Source organism: Garra rufa, chromosome 1 (assembly GCF_049309525.1).
Source record: "Garra rufa chromosome 1, GarRuf1.0, whole genome shotgun sequence".
In the NCBI taxonomy this organism is placed as follows: Eukaryota; Metazoa; Chordata; class Actinopteri; order Cypriniformes; family Cyprinidae; genus Garra; species Garra rufa.
Genome location: NC_133361.1, coordinates 66286730 through 66298104, shown reverse-complemented (window position 1 = coordinate 66298104; position 11375 = coordinate 66286730). Strand labels below are relative to the sequence as shown.

Below are 11375 nucleotides of genomic sequence, written 5' to 3'. Positions count from 1 at the left end.
CATAAAAAAAACGGAATCTACTATAGCGCGGAATGCCACTGAATTCATTGATTTTTGGATTAATAATTCAAATCGCGATATGGACTAGTGTCTGTGAAAACTGAAATGCAAAAAGACTGTTTTAATATGAATCCTGCATGTTCCGTCTGCCTCTGTCTGTATGAATGGTGGAGACGCATTTTTTGTTTTTTACTACACGCATCCTGAGGTACGCATGATGCTCCCGCTAATTTTTGGCATTTGCATCTCACATGAACAGATAAACTCAATCTCCAAAGCTGCTGTGAGTGTTAACTTTCACCGTTTCATTTGAGAAAACTAGCAGCATATCATACTGTACACACAGAAACTTCACGGCAACCTGTCAAAATAAAAGTACGGTTTAACATCAAACAGAACAATATTAGTCTTGTATTACTTTTGTACTGTATAATGTAAGTGTTTATATATTCCTATTTAAATAATTGACAAAACAATATATATGATAAAAAATAAATATTACAACAAGATTAACCCCTTAATTGTAGAAAAAAATTACAATTATTATTTAAACGTTTTAAATGAATATAATTTTTCTTCCATGTATTGATTTTAACAGTAAACCCAAAAAATAAAATTATGCTTTAATTTGATTATCAGAAAAAATAAAACGCACAAAAAAAAAAAAGATTGTAGAGCCCTATTGTTCAAAGTGTTAAAATAGAGAGTTTTGGACTTATTTTTTCAATGAAATAAATATTTTCGTTATTACACAAAGTTGGCTAATGTACCGGGAAAAAAGTAACTTTTGTTCTGCCAGATCTCCCAGTCAGGGGTTGATAAAGTTTAGTTCTTGGAATTCTGTGCATTAGAAAGAAGATCTTTCAGAAGAAGAACAGTTCTTTGAAGTATTATTTGTTTTTATTCTGTCTGTTCAGCATCCTCCAACAAGGACGGGTGGTGGTGGGGTTCATAATGTTCACAATGGTATTTTATTAGTTGTTGGTTTAACCATGCATGAGGTAATGACTGTTATGTTATTTTCTTTTCAATGATGTTCCTTGTTACATGTTCAAAAACACTAACCAATATTGCATATCCATTATTATTATGATGGATATAATTAAAGAATACTTACACTATAACTTATATAAAATAAAATACTTATTTCGAACAAGTGCTTTAATATAATGTTGACAGACTGTACAGAGCGATTGGTTTAAGAAACATACAGTGTGACTTACTGTTTTTCATCTTTAAAATATGAGCATGTGTGCAATTTTCTCTGAATATTCAAATGATTTCAAATGTTGATTTTATAAGTTAAACAAAAATGTAATATTAAGTGAACATTTTACATTTTAAATGTAGCCTACATTTTAAACACTACACTGTCAATATTGTCAGATTTTACAACAAAGCAATAATAGATCCAACGAAATCCACAACAGAACTGTGTGAGTCCCCAAGAAACGGCAGCATTTCATTAGTGATCGAATCTGCAGCTTTCAAGTGTTTTAATGTCATTTTCATTTTGTCTGCATATAATGCCTGATAAAGATGTAGCATGTGAGTTCTCTCGATCTGAGAGCTAAGGACTTTTTTCCATGAGCTCTGTGTGCAGTCATATCAGGTTCTTTGGCCTTTTTCCCCTTCCCTGTTATTCTGCTCCTGTCTTTGAACTTGGCAGTGCTCCCTTCACTCTAGAGCGAGGACTGGAGTTGGGAAACGCTGTTCTAGAGCAGGGACAACGAACTCCGGTCCTGGAGAGCCACTGTCCTACAGAATTCAGCTCCAACCCTAATTAAAACTCACCTGCCTGTAGCTTTCTAGTAACCCTTCAGATCTTGATGATGTTGTTCAGGTGTGTTTGATTAAGGGTTGAAGGAAAAATCTCCAGGGCAGATGTTCGCCACCCTGCTCTCGAGGGTCTCCAATTAGCACATCGTTCCCAAAGAAAACATCTGGGGCCCCCTCTCATCTATGAGAATGAAGTCCTCTGCTTCATGGAACTTCGTGAAGCAATCATACCAGGTGTCTTATGCTTCTACATGCTTCTCCCAGGAGCTCCCATCAGGGACAACGAACTCCGGTCCTGGAGAGCCACTGTCCTACAGAATTCAGCTCCAACCCTAATTAAAACTCACCTGCCTGTAGCTTTCTAGTAACCCTTCAGATCTTGATGATGTTGTTCAGGTGTGTTTGATTAAGGGTTGAAGGAAAAATCTCCAGGGCAGATGTTCGCCACCCTGCTCTCGAGGGTCTCCAATTAGCACATCGCTCCCAAAGAAAACATCTGGGGCCCCCTCTCATCTATGAGAATGAAGTCCTCTGCTTCATGGAACTTCGTGAAGCAATCATACCAGGTGTCTTATGCTTCTACATGCTTCTCCCAGGAGCTCCCATCAGGGACAACGAACTCCGGTCCTGGAGAGCCACTGTCCTACAGAATTCAGCTCCAACCCTAATTAAAACTCACCTGCCTGTAGCTTTCTAATAACCCTTCAGACATTGATTATGTTGTTCAGGTGTGTTTGATTAAGGGTTGAAGGAAAACTCTGTGAGGCTGTGGCTCTCCAGGGCAGATGTTCGCCACCCTGCTCTTGAGGTTCTCCAATTAGCACATCGCTCCCAAAGAAAACATCTAAGTCCTCTGCTCCATGGAACTTCGTGAGGCAGTCATTCCAGGTGTCTTATGCTTCTGCATGCTTCTCCCAGGAGCTCCCATCATGTGACTGCCCTTATGGCTTAGTTGGCAGTGCTATCCTAACCCTAACTCAATTTAGAGGGTTGCCTATGATCATGTTGCTCCTAAGGTGAGCCTCTAAGTTCTCCTTTGATTTCTGAGAGTTGAGTCCTATGCTCTCTCATGTTCCGTGAGGCACCAAAAATTGTTAGTCCACCTTTGCCTCTCTTAGGTGGCTTTTATGGTTGAGCACAGCAGTGCTCCCCTCACTCTCAAGGGTCGCCTATGAGTACAGTGTTCCCAAAGGGAGCATCAGAGTTCCCTTTTCATCTCTTAGAGTTAAATCCTCTGTTCCCTGAAGCTGGAGCTCAGGGGTGGACTGGGACAAAATTTCAGGCTGGGAAATCTCACACTCATCCAGGCCATCCCATACACCCACAGCAATCTCTAAAACATGGACAACCCTATTTTTGTATGCTCATCACATAAAAAAGGTTTAAATCATTAGACTATGCAACATGTAAAATAATTCAAAGTCCTCTCTTGAACTGCACCTTCACTTCCATTTTACTTTTCAGTCTCTTTATTTTGTCCTGATCTCTCACATGACTTTAATACTCAAAATTCAGCAAACTATTTTTACTAAATAGCCTAAAAGTTCAAACTACAACAATGGGGAAAATAATTACTTGATCCCCTGCTGATTTTGAGTAACAACAACAGCAAAAAAGCAGAAAAACACATTTCAAAAAAGTTATAATTGATTTGCATTTTAATGAGTAAAAAAGTATTTCACCCCTTAGAGAAACATGACTCTAAGACATTAGGGTTTTGTGGCTGACGTTTGGCAACTTAAACCTTCAGCTCCCTCCACAGATTTTCTTTTGGATTAAGGACTAAGCATAATATTTTAACTCCAAGGGTGTTTGGGGATGCTAGAACAAAGCAGGTTATCATGCATACTTCTGGTTTAAATATCCAGGATGGTTTCTTTCATTGTTTATTTTTCTTTTATGACAGCGTCTTAGTAATCGATTCAATGTGGCAAATACCACAGATATGCTTATTTATGTTCGAGCTTATATAACTGTATTGTTGCTTATGAATAAATTAACAACAAATGGTGGAAATAATCGTACATATCTGACCCGATTTGTCCCACCCTTCATCAGCACTCACACTCGACTTGGATGATGTTACAATTTATTTGGTTCCTGCAAACAGAGCAGCAGGGGAGAAACAGCAAGTTCAGTGGCGTTATAGTTCCACCTATTCATAACATGTTTCATTTCATGAGCACATGGTAAAATGACGCACGTGGAAAAAGGGTACATCAAAACGGAGATAAAAGTATCAAAATAGCACATCCATAAAGAGAAAATGCAATCAACAGATGAATCCATATCTATGATGTTCAGTACCTTTTAAACAGTGCTTGACATTGCATACGAAACAATATTTTTAACTTTTATCGTGGAGCTACAACAGATACAACTTACCCACAGCAGTTCTCCATAGCTCTGCTGCAGATCACTCAAACACGGTGCACAATAGTGCCACCGGCGTAACCAATAGGAAACGTGAACACATTAATGCAGGATTTATTTAAAGAACCCTAGTGCTGTAACTTTTATATCGTTACACATATAACAAACATTTACTTGAATGAATCTATGATTGATTTAGTGTTATGTCAAGCTCTGGGGGAAAGACTAAGAAAAGTCAAAACCTGACTTGAGATAAGATAACAAATCAATGTAGGTTAAAGTGGTTCCATAAATGACCACTTGGATGGATTTATTGCAGAGCACAAATTCACCATACTTCACATCTCACTTCACTTTCACTTTCAATTGGTGTAAAAATATTGCCTGTTCTATTTTAAAGGATATGTTCTGTGATGTGTTTGTTTGTTTTTTACAGTAAGTTTTTGGGCATTTTCCATTCAATAGGTCAGTGGTTCTCAATCCTGGTCCTGGGGGACCTCTGCTCTGCACATTTCTCCCTTATTTAACACACCTGAATGAGATCATCAGCTCGTTAATCCAGTTCATGGATCTCTCTCCTAATGAGCTGATGATCTCATTCAGGTGTGTTAAATAAGGGAGACATGCAAAATGTGCAGAGCAGGGGTCCCCCAGGACCAGGATTGAGAACCACTGCAATAGGTCATTGTAACAGACCAGTAGTTCCAACCATGTTCCTGGAGGCACCCAACACTGCATATTTTGCATCTCTCCTTTGTCTGACCATTTGTCATCCATTTTAGGTCTTGGTACAGGGGTGCCCAACCCTGTGCCTAAAGATTTACCATCCTTCAAAGTTTAGGTCCAAACCAGATCAAACACACCTGAACCAATTAATTAATCACTTAATTGGAGAAACATGAAAAACATGCAGGCTGCGTCCGAAATCGCCTACTCAATGAGTAGGTACTTAATTTCAATAAGTACTTACTTAACGAGCGCTAAAAGAGTACCTACTCAACAGCCAAATCTCGTTGAGTATGGATGCGTTCCGCCATGTTGACGTTATCATGTGACCTATGACGTTATAAAAAGCGCAACATGAAATGATATGAGCGACGGATTTAATTCATCTATCTGTAAACATTTTGATGTTGATGAAATTTGCTTATTTTGGATTGATTGAAGTTTTTATATTTTTAACAATACTAAAATGACTAAAACCCCCAAATCTGTTGTCTTGAATATGTTAATGGGCAAAATTGTGCAAAACTAGCTTAGATCTGATTTGTTTTCCTTTTTCTTGCTGATTTCTCTGTCCTTTCATCCCTGAAACTTAAAATAATAATAAATAAATAACAAAAACAAATGCAATTTTTAATTCATTGCGATTTTATGAATATTCAAATATATTTAATATTTTTTTCTGTATCAAACTTGTACTATGTACGCAAACCTTTTATAGTTATGTTTTCTGTCATGATTGTTCTTTGTTAAAGATACTTAAGTCTTTCCCTGAGTTTGTATGGAATTATAAATTCTGCAGTAATAATAATACAAAAATTTGAGTGACAGCGACACCTCATGGCATCAGTAACATGACAACCCTACCTAGTACGCTCTCCTCCATGTTTACAACATCTGCACAAAAGAGACGTCGATCAGTTGTTCAAAGATCTTACCTTTGGAGAAGACTGTTGATTTTACACTCGGAAAATTTAAGTATTACTATTTAGAAATTAAAATAACTTTAGAATGCATTGCTAGCCCACTCCAACACGTACCAACAATAATAATGATAAATGCTGACTAATAATTAATGATATTTTTAGTTAAACAAGCATAATGTTGTTGTTGTTTTTTCAATGAAATAATGAATAAATGCATACGCTTATGAAAATGTTATATTTTATTTACTGACAACATCAGGAAACATGAATAAATTAGTAAAATAATAAAAGTAACCATGAACATAAATAAATACACATGGAACAAAGCTTTATTAAACATATTGGTCTTCTAGTCTTTTTGATGAAGAGACCGCAGCAACATCTGGTCCAGAAGAGACAAAGGGCAGGTGGAGTGATGGAGGGTCTCATTTCCAGGATGCTGCTGTGGATTTCTCCTTTGTCACTGCACACACCAGTCTGCAGACATTTCAGATCATACAAAGATGCACAAATATAATACAAAAACTGTCATTTTAACAGCACAAAGTCATTAGATCTCTGTATTGGAAGTTACAAAATGATCAATCTTTATATTAAGTTTCAGATTTTACTTTTCCCCAAAAATGCTGCTGTCACCTTTCCTTTCAGGTCCTGCTCCACCACAAAACATCTGCAACAAAGTCACATAAATCAAGAATCAGAAAAGTTCTGTTATAGCTCTGTTTGAAATGAGTTTGAAGTTCAGTTAGGCCTACTATATGTATATGTGTTTATTTACATTACTTACATTAATGTAAAGCAGTGACAGTGAATTCTCACATAACGTCCATCACTCACTCAGATGTTTTGTGTTGTGTGTTGCTCTAGTCTAGAACATTTTCCTGTCATTTGTTAAATAGACATTTATTAAACGTCTTTAAAATGTATATGTTTTATGTAAATCCGCTTTTAAAGACGTGCGTGTGCTACCTGAAGCTTAATGTTCGCTATACGTCATAAAACATGTTTTAACAGCGAAATCACAAATATACTATAGCATACTGTATAACATCTTGGCACCTTATGCAAATCAACAGTTTACGATAAAGTAGCTCAACAAATATGATTTTTAAGACAGGGAACCGTGTTTTGGTTATAATACTCACATTTGTAAACACCCTCGTCGTGGTTCTCAATCACGTTCGATGATGACGTTTTGGCCTCCTGTGGACTCCTGGGATTGAAAAGTATCCATCGATGAAGACTTCAGGATCTGGGCTGAAGCAGTAGGACATCCGGGGATTTCTCGCCTACTCTTTTGTGAATACTGAGGTTTCGGACGTACTTCTTTCTTCACGTACTCTTTTTTCCCTACTATATAGTTGTTAAGTAGGCATATTCGGACGCACTTTAAGTAGACGTACACCCGAATCTCGCGAGAATTAGTGCATTCGCCTACTAATTCTCGCCTACTCTTTTATAAATACTTAGGATTCGGACATACTTATTTGCTCGCCTACTGCTTTTCCCTACTAAATAGTAGAGAAGTAGGCGATTTCGGACGCAGCCGCAGTGTTTAGGGGCCTCAAGGAACGTGGTTGGGACTCGCCGTAACAGCCCATTTTTATGATTGGCTAACATTGCCCATTAATAAAACCTCAGAAAGAATTATTGTGTGATAAATTGTTCATCTGATGGTTGAGTGGGGAGTTTGTCCATTTTCCTAGCCTTTCTTATATTTGTTGCATTTGATCCCCTAGAAGACATTAAAAAAATGCTTGAGATCAATCTTTAACTAGGTTTCCTAAACTATTATTAGATTGAATAAACTGTATAGCAGCCAGCTTAAACTGTATAGGACACCAGACTATGATCAGGTTTGGACACCATGATATGAGATCTAGCATACATGCATTACAAATCTACATGATTGGTGTTACCTGCTTTGTGGCATTAAACTGGGGTTAACTTTTATTTCTTTGTTTTCCCACCTTAGGCCCAACAGCACTGAAAGAGGAGAATGAAGTACTGAATGAAACTGAAGAGAAAGATCAGTTTGAGAATCATGTTTTCATAACTGGAAAAAATTCATTTTGTTGCTTACAATCAGAAAATACATCTACACAAAAAAGAGCTCAAAAGGCAAGAACTAGGAGTTTTTTCACTTGCTTTCAGTGTGGAAAGAGTTTCAATGAACAAGGAGAATTTAAAGTCCACAAGAAAATTCACACCAGAGAGAGGCATTTCATCTGCCAACAGTGTGGAAAGAGTTTCAGTCACAAAGGAAACTTTAAGGTCCACAAGAAGATTCACACCGGAGAGAGGCGTTTCATCTGCCAACAGTGTGGAAAGAGTTTCACTCGAAAAGGAACCCTTAAAGACCACATGAAAATTCACACAGGAGAGAAACCTTTCATCTGTCAACAGTGTGGAAAGAGTTTCAGTGAAAATAGAAACCTTAAAACACACATGAGAATTCACAGAGGAGAAAAGTCTTTCAAGTGCCGTCAGTGTGGAAAGAGTTTCACTCAAAATAAAAACCTTAAAGTCCACATGAAAATTCACACTGGGGAGAAGCCTTTCATCTGCCAGTGTGGAAAGAGTTTTAGTCAAATACAAAACCTTAAAGTCCACATGAAAATTCACACAGAAGAGAGGCGTTTCATCTGCCAACAGTGTGGAAAGAGTTTCAGTGAAAATAGACAGCTTAAAAGGCACATGAGAACTCATACAGAAGAGGAGTGTTTCATCTGTCAACAGTGTGGAAAGAGTTTCTCTAGTAAAGGATACCTTTACAAGCACATGAAGATCCACACTAGAGAGAAGGCTGACAGATCCCCTCAGTGTGGAAAGAGTTTCAACCAAAATGTATAAAAATTCTGATTGGTTGAGCTACATCTGAAGCTGTTGTAAATTACTCTACAAACCGTCATTATTTGTTGCCTATGTGTTGCTCGGGAAAAAAATGTAGGGTTAGGACCAATCACACACACAGTTCATTAGATTTACCAAATAATCAATTTTTCATTAGATTAAGAAATGATCACAGACCCCCCTCACCCAACCCATGACACTGGCAGCCATGATAAATGGTCTTAGTATGGCATCCAGGACTCCTATGCCAGACCAGATAATCTTTACGACTCAAAAGTATGTAGAGAGAATTTTAATAATACCAACTAATACTAAAAAAAAAAAGGACACATACTGCCATAGGAACTGACTTTTATTAATTCTTGGAAAAAAACTTTCTGTGAATGAACACACATATCCTTAGATCATTGTGTATGTTATTACTGTTAATTTCTTTTGTATTGTGTAATGTTTTTATTAATGTGTGTTATGATAGATCACTACGTAGTATAACTACACATATAACACATTTGGTCTCATTGAATTTGTATTTTGATGATCTAAAACATGGTTTATGTTATCTTTTGATACCTATGCAACATATTAGTGTTTTAAGAATCTTTAGTAGTTTTTGCATGAACAACCAATCCCAATACCATGCTTACAGACAAAGAGTCGTAAACTTTCCCTCCAAAAGCAAAAAAGTCACCACTGGCTCTCTAGCCTTCCAATTATCAATTACCCTGGCCTCTCAATTACCTTTATCTCCTAACTGTGACCCCCATAGGAGATAAAGGTTCACACAGTGACTTGCCTCAGTTCTCCAGACTTTTCTCAGTTCTTTTAGTCCTGTGTCTCATCACCTTGCCACCTTCTGGTTGATAAGTCCCAGAGGTGATGCTTCTGTGCCTGGCAGGCCTTGAACTCCTAAGCCTGTGCCAGGCCCTGCAGCCTTGTCTTTTCATTCCCCAAAGATCACAGGATTTCAGCTGGGCCTCTCTCTCTCTCTCAGCTCATCATTCTTCTTCACTTTCCACGTTGGAAGAAACTCCCAATCACCTCAGAGTCAGGACACCTTTAGAATTCATCGCTCTTCAAACACGGAAAAACGTGATCCCAAGTCCAAAACCTTGAAACAATTAAGACTTTCATTCGAGACTGCATCAAAACGCTCGTCAACGACCAAGGAAATGCAAGTATCATACATTGAACTAGAGGTTTAGTTAAATTTGTAAACCCCATTGTAAAATGGCACTGATGGTTTCATTTAGTTGGCTAACTGACTCTTTTTATAGTCATTTTTCTTGTTTCTCTAATGGCTCCATTTATCCCATCTGACTTGCCCTTCCTCCATGTATGAGTGATTGTATGTTTGTTTGTTTAGATTAGTCATGCGTTAGTCCTTAATTAATAAAACTCTTGTGCACAAATTACATGAGTTTCTGATTCTGCCTTGTAAATTAATGTCCCTTTACGATTCGGTAACACTTTAGAATAGGGAACACTAATTCACTATTAACTACGACTTTTCCCTCAATAAATTCTTAATTTGCTGCTTATTAATAGTTCGTAAGGTAGTTGTTAAGTTTAGGTATTGGGTAGGATTAGGGATCTAGAATAAGGTCATGTAGAAAAAGGCATTAATATGTGCTTAATTGTAACTAATAAATGGCTAATATTCTAGTAATGTGCATGCTAATAAGCAACTAGTTAAGAAACCGTAAAATAAAGTGTTACCTTACGATTCTGATCAAGCTACATGCTCTAATGCATTATTACTGTAAGAACGTTATTTTTTTGCGGCCAAGAAAATATCATTGCTTAGAGTTGTTGTGAAATTACCCTGAATGTTTGCTGGATGGGCAGATTAGTCAATGGTGATATTTGATTCTGCTACAGTTAATACTGACAGCTGATATAAATTCACGAGTTCGTCCTTACATCTAATCTGCTTGAGCAAGTAAAAAGCATATTTTTGCATGCTGTCCTGGAGGAGGGCTCCGGGCCCGGAATACAGGCTGATCCCAGAGAACTCCCCCACATCTAGTATGAGATAAAAAGAGATTAGAAGTGGGGAGTTGAGGTGGAGGAGGGATGCCAAGAAAGGGTCGCTGGACGGAGGTAAAAAGGCTGTGTATATATGCATGTTGTGCTAATTGGAAGATTGGCTAAAGGAGTTACACCTGTGTCGAATTGATTATCTGTTCGTGCTCCTCCTGAACCTTGTTAATAAAACATAATTTCACGAGTTTGCCCTTACATACAGGCCGAACCCAGAGAATGCCCCAAAAAAAGCTTTTATGCATAGGACAGGCACCATTTTTTGGTGGCGATTAATGCGATTGAATTAATGCGAATAAGGCGATTGATGGAGGGACTCTTGCTGCTTCTGAAGGGAGCTGCGGCTCTGCCGCACAGGTAGGGATAGTCCCTCTTGCGAGGCGCATGGGATGGAGGGCTCTCATTGTGACCAAAGTGCTGTGCTTTGCTGTGCTGCACCAGTAGGGAGAGTCCGTCCGCTGTCGAGTACACAGCATTACTCAGGTTAACACAGCGTAACAGACAGAAGGCTCATGCTGCGACCCTGCTGCACCGGAAGGGAGAGCCCAGTCCGATGCTGAATAGGCAAAAAATTAAGGAGATTGATGGAGGTACCCTTACTGCTTTGGGAGCCATGACTCTGCTGCACCGGAAGGGAGAGCCTCGTCCACTGCTGAATGTGAAAATTGAATTTCGATGGCT

The 11375-nt window shown here is 38.2% G+C and overlaps 1 long non-coding RNA gene across 1 annotated transcript; it reads right to left on the bottom strand.

Moving 5' to 3' along the window:
* Window positions 1-6022: 6022 nt before the first annotated feature.
* LOC141338648 (uncharacterized) lies at window positions 6023-6877 on the bottom strand. Its single transcript, XR_012355866.1, has 3 exons — window positions 6589-6877; window positions 6438-6471; window positions 6023-6278 (listed from the first exon to the last, which is right to left on the bottom strand). It is a non-coding gene; the product is annotated as an uncharacterized lncRNA (long non-coding RNA).
* Window positions 6878-11375: the final 4498 nt, after the last annotated feature.